The sequence below is a fragment of the Wyeomyia smithii genome, chromosome 3, assembly GCF_029784165.1.
Source record: "Wyeomyia smithii strain HCP4-BCI-WySm-NY-G18 chromosome 3, ASM2978416v1, whole genome shotgun sequence".
Lineage (NCBI taxonomy): Eukaryota > Metazoa > Arthropoda > Insecta > Diptera > Culicidae > Wyeomyia > Wyeomyia smithii.
This window is the reverse complement of record NC_073696.1, coordinates 230,296,766-230,308,901: the sequence shown is the minus strand read 5'-3', so window position 1 is coordinate 230,308,901 and position 12,136 is coordinate 230,296,766. Positions and strand designations below refer to the sequence as shown.

General features: G+C 38.8%; 1 protein-coding gene across 1 annotated transcript in view; it reads right to left on the bottom strand.

Annotated features, from left to right (window-relative positions):
* LOC129729881 (lachesin-like) overlaps window positions 1–3,630 on the bottom strand; it is a 142,190-nt gene extending 138,560 nt beyond the window's left edge. Inside the window, exon 1 of the mRNA XM_055688751.1 lies at window positions 2,343–3,630. The gene's annotated coding sequence lies outside the window, so the exon portion shown is untranslated. The remainder of the gene's footprint in view (window positions 1–2,342) is intronic.
* Between the last annotated feature and the right edge of the window lie 8,506 nt (window positions 3,631–12,136).

Genomic DNA, 12,136 nt, shown 5'->3' with positions numbered 1-12,136 from the left:
AAGTAAAGTAACACTTTTATTGAAAAAATGTAGAAGGGTTTGATTATCTTGATCATGATAATGAAGCGATGGCAAGGATTAAAATACATTAAATTTTAAATTTACATTAATTTTTGAAATACATTTCGTTAATTATTAGATAAAATTAATTAATGCTTTTACTTTTTTTCTGGCAGTGAGACTCTTATGCATTTATGGATGGACTGTAGTTAAACGTGAACTCAAATTCTTCACTTTTTACTGTTAGTTACATGTGCAAAGTTGTATTGTTGCATGTAGTATTATTTAGTAAACGTGTACGTGGTTTCTTTATAGACTACATCGTTCATATATACATTTTCTTTTTATCTATCCCTTTTTGTTTTTTTTTTTTTTTATTTAACCTTTACGATTTCATTCCGAGTTTCATAATCGCATCCCATGACTCACAAACGCTTACGTGTAGTGGGAAAAGATAAGATCGGTCAATTTCTAATGTCCCATTTCTTCTTTTTCTTTTATTTTCCTTTCTTTTTCGGCTCCCGTGGAACCACGAGCTAAATGGCTAAAAGGTAACATAGAGGAAGACACACGAAATAGAACTATCAAAGACCGCAGAAAAGGGTACAACGCAAATCAACACACCAACGGATCTGGACAAAGCACACTAAGGATTACATTCAAAGAACAGTATCAACGTCAGTAATAAAACAGAGAGGTAAAAGAAGTCAAAAAACGGTAAGCGGTAGTTAAAACAAAGCAGGTATGAAGCAAACAAATTATTCAAAATCACTGAAATTGTAAAACACAACATTGACAGATATCTCTCCTTATCTATATCTACTACTTCCTTTCCTGCCCTATCTGCAACTATTATCACTGTTACTTCGACTATCCCCTATATTCAACAACTTAACTTACTATCCGGCAGTCCCAAGCAGGATTCATTAGACCCCTGAGGTTATTATTCTGCGATGCCAAATCTACATCTCTCTATTGGTACAGCATGGAAAGTGATCAATCACTGGAGACTTGGCCCTACGGCCCCCTTCTGCACCCAAAAACGAAAACGAGAACGAAAAAATTCACACAATACATACTCGATGCTCATCTCAGTTTTCGCATAAAGTACTTCAGTATAGTAAATAAAGATGTAGTAGTCCTACTAAAAAACTAAAATGGAAAGGAAAAAAAGGAAGAGAATATAACGTATTGTTGCATGAAAGCACAAAAGCAAATTCAGATGAATCCGGTAAGAAATAATAAACGGCCATCCCCATTTCACCTGGACAGATTTTTGACGATAAATAAATATAAAATATAAAATCTAAACATTTTGTATGGACTGTGAACATTTCACAACCTTCCCACGCGGTATGGCTTTTTAGCTTAAATAGCCGTTAGTAATTTTATCGAGATAAATTAAGTGTGTAGGAGATGCTATACCTATTTTCTAGGTCAGAGCATAATGATTTTAACATTCACTTTTAGTCGTATAGTAGCTTATCACAAAACAGAAGAAGATTTTATCCATCTAATGACATATTGATGGTTCAACTCTCTTTGGTGAGAGCAAAGTTTTTTCTCTGGATAAATATGTATCGGGTTTTTTTTTTGTTTTCATTACATAAAATAAATAAGCCTACGTTAAAGTTTATACTCAGAAGCAAGACTTCAAAGTATTTTATTCTTTTAACGAACTTCCATGCATCATGTTTAATGATGGGGCTACGTTGTGACTCATACAAATTAGCTAGGGGCCGTTCCTAAACCACGTGGTCATAAAGAGGGGGACGGGGGGGTTTGTCAAAAGACCACGCACGGGGGTGGGGGGTTAACGAAACGACCACGTGGTCTTTTTTCCTGACATATAATTTATTGTTACCACCAAGTCAAGAATGAAGCTTTTGCATTTAAGAAATATAGAATGTAGGTACTGAAAGTTTAATAACGAAAATGTAAAAAATTTAAGCTATTTTTAGCAGTTGACAAATGAAAAAACCACGTGGTTAAAGTCGCAAGGAGGGGGGGGGGGTAGCCAAAAGACCACGAAAGACCACGGAGGGGTACGGGGGGTATAAAAAGTGATCAAAATATGACCACGTGGTTTAGGAACGGCCCCCTAGCTGTCTTCAGTAAACATAATCATGGAAGCGCATGGTCTCTAGTGAAGCAAAACTTAATTTGTGGAATGGATGTAAACCGGCCAAAGGGTTGGTAATTCCAGCAGCCATGGCCATGGGACAATCATGGTTTCTATCGCTAGGCAACACTAATAAATTATCTCAACACAAACTGCGTTAGGGTTAGGTCATGGCCAGTTATATAGAGGCACCCATCTTGCAGCATTACAAAATACTTACCAAATGCAACTTTCTCGCAGTGACAGTCCAGTTCGCTATACACTCATCAACCGATCACATTGAACATCATTCGCTGAAATATCCTTTCACGGCATCCTACGATTTTTTAATTAAAAATGTTTCACATCCACACTTGTTTCCCCCGAACACTGCTTGCGAACGCTCTCTCATTGGCCCGCGGCAACGGTTTCCGCGTCAACTGTTCCTCCATCCTTAACCAGACGGACTCCCAACCACGAAATGGGTGGCTGCAGTATTGTATGTAGTGTGAAATCGACGGCAGTTGACGATGTTCATTAATTGTGCAGCACCAGTCTTTCCCAAAATGCCACTATTCCGACTGAACCGGATATTCGAGCGTGGCATAATAAACGCGAAGCACACTTTGTAACCGCGACCAGCAGCCGTACGACATTTATGCACTTTTATTATCGGTAAAACCGCGCCTACACACATGCACACGGTTCCCTTGGGACCGGGTGAAAAATGGTCCGCCCCAGCGCGCGGTTCCTATTCAAGATTAGTTTCCGGCGTCACGAGCTGCATTTTCAGGACGGCACATTTTTTCCGTCGTTTAACTTTGAATCCCGTGGGCATTCAGCACGTCAATCAAGTTCTCATTTTCATGGTTCAGTGGAATGGATGAGCGAAAAAAAATCAAATGAAATTGCTTTGAACGTATGCCAGAGCGTCACTCTCACGCCTCGGAAGAAGCGAAAAAAACGACCCGAACAGTGATTAACATCAAACCTTACACCTGCCGCCCCCCATCCATTGGCATTGGATTGGCCACTTTCCGCCAGTTGAAGCGCACTGAAGCTTTTTTACGCTATCGTTTTATGCTTCATTTTTTTTTATTCATCACCATCAGCATCATCAACGAAACGGAACGAAATGGGAACAGAATCATGAGCGGCAGGCATCCGTATCGACGTTGATCGAATTCACCTTCAGCCCGTAACCACTCTGGTTTCAACTCGCAGCAAGCCGTCCTTTGGCTCAATGTTAACACAATAATAACAACAACAACAACAACAATAACAACAACGTCTCGTGGTTGCGCCCCGTCTAGTTCCCACCGGTGAAACTCAACCGTAGCATGCTATGACACTTAATCCTCACGGTTCGTAGCCGACTGCGAAAAACGACCTTTTTGCGCTGTTAACTGTTGTTACACATGTGCAGCTCAACCGATTGCTGGAAAAATTCCTCCACATCACCAACCGGCACACGACTGCCGAATTCCGTTCGAAACAGTTGACGGATGCTGGAAAACTGATTCGCTCTAGCGCTGGCGTCCAGCAGTCTGGATTCTGGTAGTGCTAGCAGGCCCGAGCAGCTGTCACCAGCGTGCTCCCTCGGTTCCGAAGTTCGGCAAATACATGCGTCTTGCGCACTGGAACCCCGACAACCGTTACAAACTCGGGTGAATTTCGCCCCGTTAAAGAAAGGTTCAGCCGCACTGGAAGAGAGTATTCCTAGTGAATATCCTGTGGAAACGTGCAAAAGTTCGGTTTACCGCTTGCAGTTTGCACTCACGTGGCTAGAGGAGAGACGCACATTTTGGGTTTAATCATCGATCAGTGTACTTTATCGCTAGCCCCGCAATTGCCATTTGCAACCCTAATAGTCGGCTGCGCAGTTTCCACATTTCCGGCAAATGCGAATACCCCACCAGTTTTGTAGAACTTTTGTCCGGGAAGCTGCTACACCCTCTTCACGTACGTTTCGTCGTCTATGAGGGTGCATTCTTTGTACAGGTAAGTACCTAACTTTTGCAACTTCTGGATCTGTTTTGACAACACATTTTTTTCTGTTTCCCATTTTTGGTTCGTAAATTATCTAATCACAGATGAGAATATAAGAAAATTAGTTAGTAAGCTCACTTGGTGGCGCATAAGTGTAACGTTTCAAAAAAGATCGAAGATTTTTCAAGATTTCTTTTCGATGAGGCACGTCTGTTTGTTTATGAGCTAATCTTCCACTTAATTTTAAAGGTATTTAAGGTTCATCAAAGGAAATAATTTTATTGTTCCAGTTGAAAATCGAAATAACGACTCGCAACTTTCGATTTTTTTACTTTGATGCACAATGCGCATAATGTCGCACCTAGTGCGCTGTTTAACGCATCAGATGCGCTAAACAGCGCACTAGATGCGACTTTATGCGCATTGTGCATAAGGTAAAAAAAATGTCGCCAGTCGTTTTTTTTTTCGATTTTCAGCAGGAGTTATTGCCGAGAATCCAACAACTGTAAACTCAGCAAAATATTTCATAGGTTTACGGCAGAAGAAGTTCGGCAAACAAAACGTGAAGACTTGCTAGTTTACGGTAGGTCGATATATTTGCTTAATATTCGTCGAAATATGTTGCTGACCACCACAGAAAAATTCCAAGTTCGATTAGCTGTTGGAGAGTTTGCTCATAATTACTCGAAAAGTCTTCTTTGTTTGCTCAAAATTATTCGAGAATTTGTTCCAAAATTTTGAGTAGAACTATGTAGTCAATACGGACCCAAGAAACATTTTTTGGCTATATAAGCGCTTTCAAAACTAGTCTCATTCAGCTGACGGCTGAACATAGGTCGAATAATATATTTCTAAGTGTTTAATCAGCTTTCAATCAGTCGGTTTTGAAGAACTAAATCAGCTACTTGTTACTTACGGCTTCCGGAATAGCCGAACAAGGGCTTAGTAAGAGTAACTCATCAATTTGAACAACTTTTATACATGCTGATCGATTCTGTAGAAGCGATTATTCATTCTTTGTACAGCTTGAAGAAAAACTCTTTTACAGCCAACAGTTGCTGGCTTATAGCCTAAATAAGCGCCTATATGACAATTCCTTGGCTGTAATTGTACATTCTGGCTTTCGAACACATCTGAATATTTCGATTTTCGGCACTTTTGTGTGTATTTTCCATCGTTTATTTTTATATTATTGTTTGTGAAAATTATCTCTTTAGTACCCAGTTACCTTACTTCCCATCTCGAATCTCGAACTCATGCTCATGAGGTTGCTGGTAGATCGCGTTGCCGATTCGTCTATCTTGACTAGTGCTGATGAAAGTCATTTTCCCCAGCAAAATTCTTCGAAAATCACAGCCAATCCTTTTCAATTTTCACTTCCAATGATCGCAGCACTCTTTCAGATACACTAGATTTTCGTCCTAGTAGCGTGCTGTTATACTCAGATGAAATAGATCGCGCGCATCGTTCACGGTTACGGAATAAAATTTGACGACAAATCCAACCAAATGATCTTCACTTCAAAGCGGAAAAGAAAAACAAACAGTCCACTCAACCAAAATGAACCTCACCGAAACACTTTTTCACTGACGCTGACCGATGCCTTGACAATCTTCGTTAACTGATAAACTGATTTTGTTGTCTTGCTTCCATCGCATGAAATATAATGAGGTGTTTTGACAGTTCACTTCCATGCAAAAAGCGGGAAGGGAGAACTCTGAAAGGATTGTAAAAAAATAACGTTTATGGATGCTTTTTTTCACTTTCACTCAAGAGTGTCAACAAATATCAACCCTGATCTTGACATACATGCAAACGTATCGACTTAACCCGTACATCTATTTTCAGTTTATTTTATAAACAGTTTTACATTGGCTGTATATATACTGAATTGTAGCTGAACAAGCGCTTCAGCAATTGTATCTAATTCTCCAAAACCGACTGATTACAAGCTGATTAAACACTTAGAAATACATTATTCGACCTATGTTCAGCCGTCATCTGAATAAGATTAGTTATAAAAGCGCTTATTAAACAAAAAATGTTTCTTGCGAAGTTTCAAGAAGCGTTTATTCAACCATTTTGTTCAGTGTTCAATTGATGTTCAATTGATTGATGCTATTTTTTTAAATTGAAATAGCGCCCAACCAGCCAACGTGAACGTGAATTTATTGCTTGTTCAGCTGATAAATCAACCTGAGCGTTGTGGCAACCCATTCCACCTGTATGCAGACTTTATTCAGCTATTTTAAAATTATTAGCTGTTGCATTCAGCCCTATTGATTGTTGGGGATACCGTAAGGAAGTCAAAAAAATATATCAATATCAATCATTGAGTATATAAATATGATGCAATCTGGTTATCTGCGTGGAATTTAATATGACAAAGTTATGTATTGGCACAGTACAAATGCTGACTATATTTGACGTTGAGATTGGCAACCAGCTGAAAAATTGACGCAAACTTTTGCGTTTCTTTGCAACTTTTCTGGATGCACAGTTACGTGAGGAGAGTGCGAATCGTGTCATTCGGTGCTCTAGCTTTTGGAAAGAAGGACGACGAAACAAGAAATACGACAAGCTAGTCGACTATCTCCAATTTTAGAAATATTACACTGGTCGACACAGGTGCACTCTGAAAGCTCAAACAGAAAAAAAATGAAAGATCATAGCTATTCAACTATTTTTGTAAATTTTGGTGTTCCTTTCGTAAACATAACCTTAAAGCGACGAACCCGGCTGGAAATTACTACGTGACACTCTCACGTAAGTTGACGCGTTTTGGTAATGGCTAGGGGCAACAAAATTCATAGGACTGGTTGAATAGCAATATAATCTTTCATATTTTCCGGTTTGAGCTTTTGGAATGCACTTTATTTTATTTTGTTCACCAGTGTAATCCAATAAATATAATGTAAAAAACAATAACTTTCGTGAAAGTTCGAGTAAAATGCAACAAATATTTTAAGGCTTGTATTTTTACTGAAAATAATTTTGGAAAGTAGTATCCAGCTTTCCACGAGCGGTAATGGAGGATAGTACGCGCAGCTCATTTTGACGTCTGCTGTAGGTCAGGTGATTTTCAATCGCAGTAACGGAGTGAAAAACATTAAAGTGTTGCAACGTAGCATAGAAACTTTAACAGTTTATTTTGATCCGCGCATGCACACCACAAAATTCTAATAACGAAAACCCAATTTTTTGTTGAAGTTGCTATGCTACGTTACAACGCGATGAGTATTACCTGACCTAAAGCAGACGTCAAAATGAGCTGCGTGCACTGTCCGCCATCCAGCTTTTTACAAGCGGTAATGGCGGATAGTGCCCGTAGCCCTTTTTGACGTTTTCTGTAGGTCAGGTAACTTCCAATCGCAGTAACGGAAATATAACAACGTCGTAACGTAGCGTGGCAACTTCAACAAACAATGGGTGTTTTGTTATTCGAATTTCGTCGTGATCATGTGCGGATCAAAATAAACAAAACTGCGCTGCAACATTTTTATGTCTTTCACTTCGTTACTGCGTTTGAAAAATTACCTGACCCAGATGTGCCAGATGTTTTTGAAACTTGTCTGCAACTGCTAGAAAACCGGAAAATTTTGCTCGAAATCTAAAAAATATCTATCCATAATTCGAAAAAATTTAGCTCGCGCAGTCAAAATTCTGCACAAATCTGCACACAGAAACTATGAAAAAACTGCAAATATCTCCGAATCAATAAAAATCTGCACACGGACTCTAAAATTCTGCGTTTTGCAGACAAATCTGCATATTTGGGGTGCTTGACCTGGTCCAAAGATATCTAGAACAAGATACCTAACTCCCAGATTTTTCATACATTTTGAACACGACCACTTTCCGATGGTTAGTGCTGCCATCTGATGACTTAAATTCTCATAAAATTGACACTATGAGCAAAACCGATTTACCGTGCATAGTCCGTCATCGATCGTTGAGCTGTTCAAGATTGTATATGAAAAAGGTGTAGCAGTTTGGTCAGCTCGTCAGAGTGGGGTTTATATTGAGGGGTTATATTTATTTTCAGGTCTCGTTCTACCAAAACTTTAATTTTGATATGTCGCAAGCTAGGTAACATGGGAGTCGCGTTTATAATTCTCGAGTGTCTTTATATATCACAGAAAATGCCCCTGGTAAATTGTAATCTAAAGTAGTGTAGAAGATACTTCCGAAAGTAGCGAGGACATAAATTATGTACAACACTCTCGTCAACGCTATTTTGTCATATATAAACATATCATTTTCTCACATTTTTGGTTGTTGTTAAAAAGAACAGAATAAACAAACCCGGTACATATTCATATAAATATGAAGCAAATGTTACGGTTTGTGTAAAGTAGCACAATAAACTTAAGCTAATCTGGTTGCTGACAAGCAATGATAAGTTAAATTGAATTTATTGTTTCTAGTAGCAGAGCACAATGACTTGATGTCGCTCTTAAAGAAGTAATGCCATCTGCCAATAGACTATGAGACAATTTCCAAGTGCTTCTAGAGCGGTCTTATTGTTATTATTATGATTGCCATATCAACCTAGGAATTTCGCGTTTGGTTTTTGGTGGAAATATTTGTAGAAGCTTTATCGTTAATTATTAACTTAATTAACCTCGGCAAGAGTGGAAAACTTGGCTGAAGAGTGTGCTGATAGTGGTTATCAGGAAGTTCTGATAGTACGCTTAATTGATGCGCCGATACTTGATCCTTCTGGAAAGTTTCATGTTTGAGAACTAAACATTCGTACACATTATTATCATTTTTAAGATGGCAGCACCGTATAGTCGTGCACATGGATACTTGAAAAAAATTTTTCACCTTTCAGCAGTCATGTCTTGGCCTTGTCGTCAGTTGATTTTGACGTCAGGTCTACATCAAATTAACAGTGTATAAATTAGTTCGACTTAAGCTCACGCGCAGCGACAATCATGTCCGATGAATTCTGCAAGAGTCAGGTATCTTGTTCTAGTCATCTTTGCCTGGTCCTACCTGACCCACAGAAGACGTTAAAATGGGTTGCGTGCATCATCTGCCATTACAGTCAGGTAATCGCAGTAACGGAGTAGAAAATTTAACAAAATCGTAACGAAGCATAGCAACTTCAACGAACTATAGGCATTTTGTTATTCAAATTAACATTAAACAAATTTATTTATTGAGGTTGCTATACTACGACGTTGTAACATTTTCCACTCCGTTACTGCGATTGAAAATAACCTGACCTACTTAAGATGTCAAAATGGGCTGCGTCCATTGTCCGCCATTAACGCTCGTGGAAAGTTAGGGTGGCGTTGTGCAGTTCGATTCAAACAATTTTTACTATTTTTGAGCACGTTACACAGTGCCAGTTTTGCTGCGAACTCGAAAGAAGCGGTCATTGTCATTTATCTTTTGGCTCATCTTAGCTTAGCTTGTGACCAAACTCTTTGACGGTCACAATAAAACCCTTTGGTCACTGAGCCAGCTTAATCTTTACTCCTATTTATATTGTCATTCTTCTAGTGTTAGCAAACCGCAGTGCGAGGTCCACAATTTGTGTTTGACGATGCCTGTTGTTTGCTTACACGTATAAATAAATGTCGGTAAATGTCTAAGCAAAAATTACGCATATACATACTCCATTGTTATATCTGAGTTTTGTTTAATAGCCTCGTTTGGTGCAATTTTGCTTAGTTTTTGTTTGTTTATATGAATTATTTATTTAAACTATTTTGTTGTATATTGCATGTATATAAAATTTAAATTTAGGAGAAAACAAGTCGTTGATTAGGTCAAATCAAAAAATTGTTCTAAAATAATCAAATAATGATAAATAAAACCCTAGGCAGCCGGCTGTTTCTGTTCGTGATGTCTTGGCGAGCCGTGACCTATCCTACATGTCCCTTATATACGTTTTCCTGAAATCCATCCACGCCCCAGTTTAATCCTATTCCCTTCCACCTACATCCAACCAAACGACAAGAACACGTTAAGACCCCGGATCCGGAAACTGCAACTAGACCCGCACGATACTCTCAGGCCCCGAGGGAGACAACCCAATATGCCAGTCCGTAATATCTTGGCCCAGCAGCGGAACATATTCAATATGCTACTTACCTATGGCGATGGAAAACCATCAAACAACAAATCAGTGCTTTTAATGCAAAACATTCTAGCTTTAAGTTAGATTTAGTTTCAGCTCGTAGTCGGCAGCGAGGATAAAAAATTTGCTTTTAGTTATTAAGATACTTTAGAAAGTAAGCTACCAGATATAATTGGCGCCGTTAAACATTGAATTGTATTTGTGCCGTGTCAAATAAATTATAGATGAAGAAAAAAAATAAAACACTGGCACCAAACTAAACGATAAGTTTATAAAAGCTTCGAGTCGTCGGGTACAAACAACGGGCTGGTGCGCTACGCAGAAGGGAGGGTCTACGATGGAAAGCGGACAGGTTGTAAATAAAAAGGTCTGATAGCAAATATGCGGGAGAATTTTTGATTATAACCCGGAGGAGTGTAGTTGCGCGTTGAAGATCCAGTTCCGAAGTTTTGGCGGAAAAACGCCTTAAGTGAGACCCTTTTGTGGCCAAATTGGAAGGCCATTTTGTACGCTAAGTTTTGGCGCGTCGTTGAAAACCGCGGCCGTGGTGAAAGGCGAGTTGAAGCCAGTTGAAGCTATCCATATAGTGCAACAGCGACACCGGGTTATCCACCAGCCAATTATCCATCGATCAACAAGCCGGTGCTACCTTTGTGATGCCCCACCGGTGACCACCGACGCCGCCTCGTCCGATACTACAACACTCAGTTGGCCAGAAGAACGGATCCGACCAGCGAAACTACCGCATCTCTGAAACAGCAACGTAGCCACCCAAGCAGCATCTACACCCCCACCAAGCCGAGTGCCCGACGCACATAGGAGTATTTGACCCAAAAAGTTGGCCAAAAGTCCGAAATACAAAATACACGATTATTTTTAATTGATTTCAGTTGAAACATACCCTCATGCTATTCAAGAACCCATTTGTGTCTTATCACATAAACCAAACTGTTATATTTCAAAGTTATTCCACAGTAATTTGGTCAGCTTGAAAAATATTTGCTACTGCTCGGGTGGCGTAGAAAATTGAAAAATTTTGTCAAAAAGTTTTTCTCTCTCACAGGACATAATCTACAAGATAAGTAAAATGTTTTGCAATATTTAAAACGTTAAAATATACGTAAACGTTAAAATATACGAAAAGAAAAATCTTCTTCCTGGTTCCTCTTTTTTATTTTATTGCCATTTTATTAAATGAAGATTTATATGGAAATTTCTAAATCTTGTTTTAAATCATGTGTAAAAAGACACTACAAAAATGGAGTAAGCGAATTTAAAGTAATATTTTATATATTGAGTGACGTTTTATATGGATGTCACCTTTTTTGTGTTGATTATACGAAAATAACACGTTTTTGATATAAATCTATCCTATTAGGCCGTTACAAATTTTATTTTCATTTTATGTCACCCCCCCCCCCCCCCCCTCTTTAAAAATCTTGAATATTGGAAGGAGAAGAAAAAAAAAGCTCAAACCGTTTTGTTCATTTCATTGATTTTCCGACAGCATAAATGCTTAATTTAGCAACAAACAAGTCAGGTGACAGCGAGAGTGTTGTCGAATGGCAAGCGAAATAAATACTAATAATAATAAAGTGTAATTTTTCAACATTTATTTGAGTGCAAGTTACAAACGTCATAACTTGCACACAAACTTTGATCAAAGATATTTCTTTTATTTCGTCTCGGTGTTATTTATTTTTTGCCACCCTCTTTGCTAACTTTGATAACCTTGGACATAAAAAGAATTCGAAATTTGTATCAGCCTTACTACCAAAAAAGAGCGACTTGGACGTTCAATCGTGAAAAGATATGCGCAAGTAAATTTAATCCCTACTAAAGGCCGGAATACACACACGGCGTAATGACACCTTCTCCATACAAATTAGAAGGCGTGATTGCACCTTCCTTAGGGACGCCTTCATGCCAGATCCTTCTGGCTGTGTCTTCTA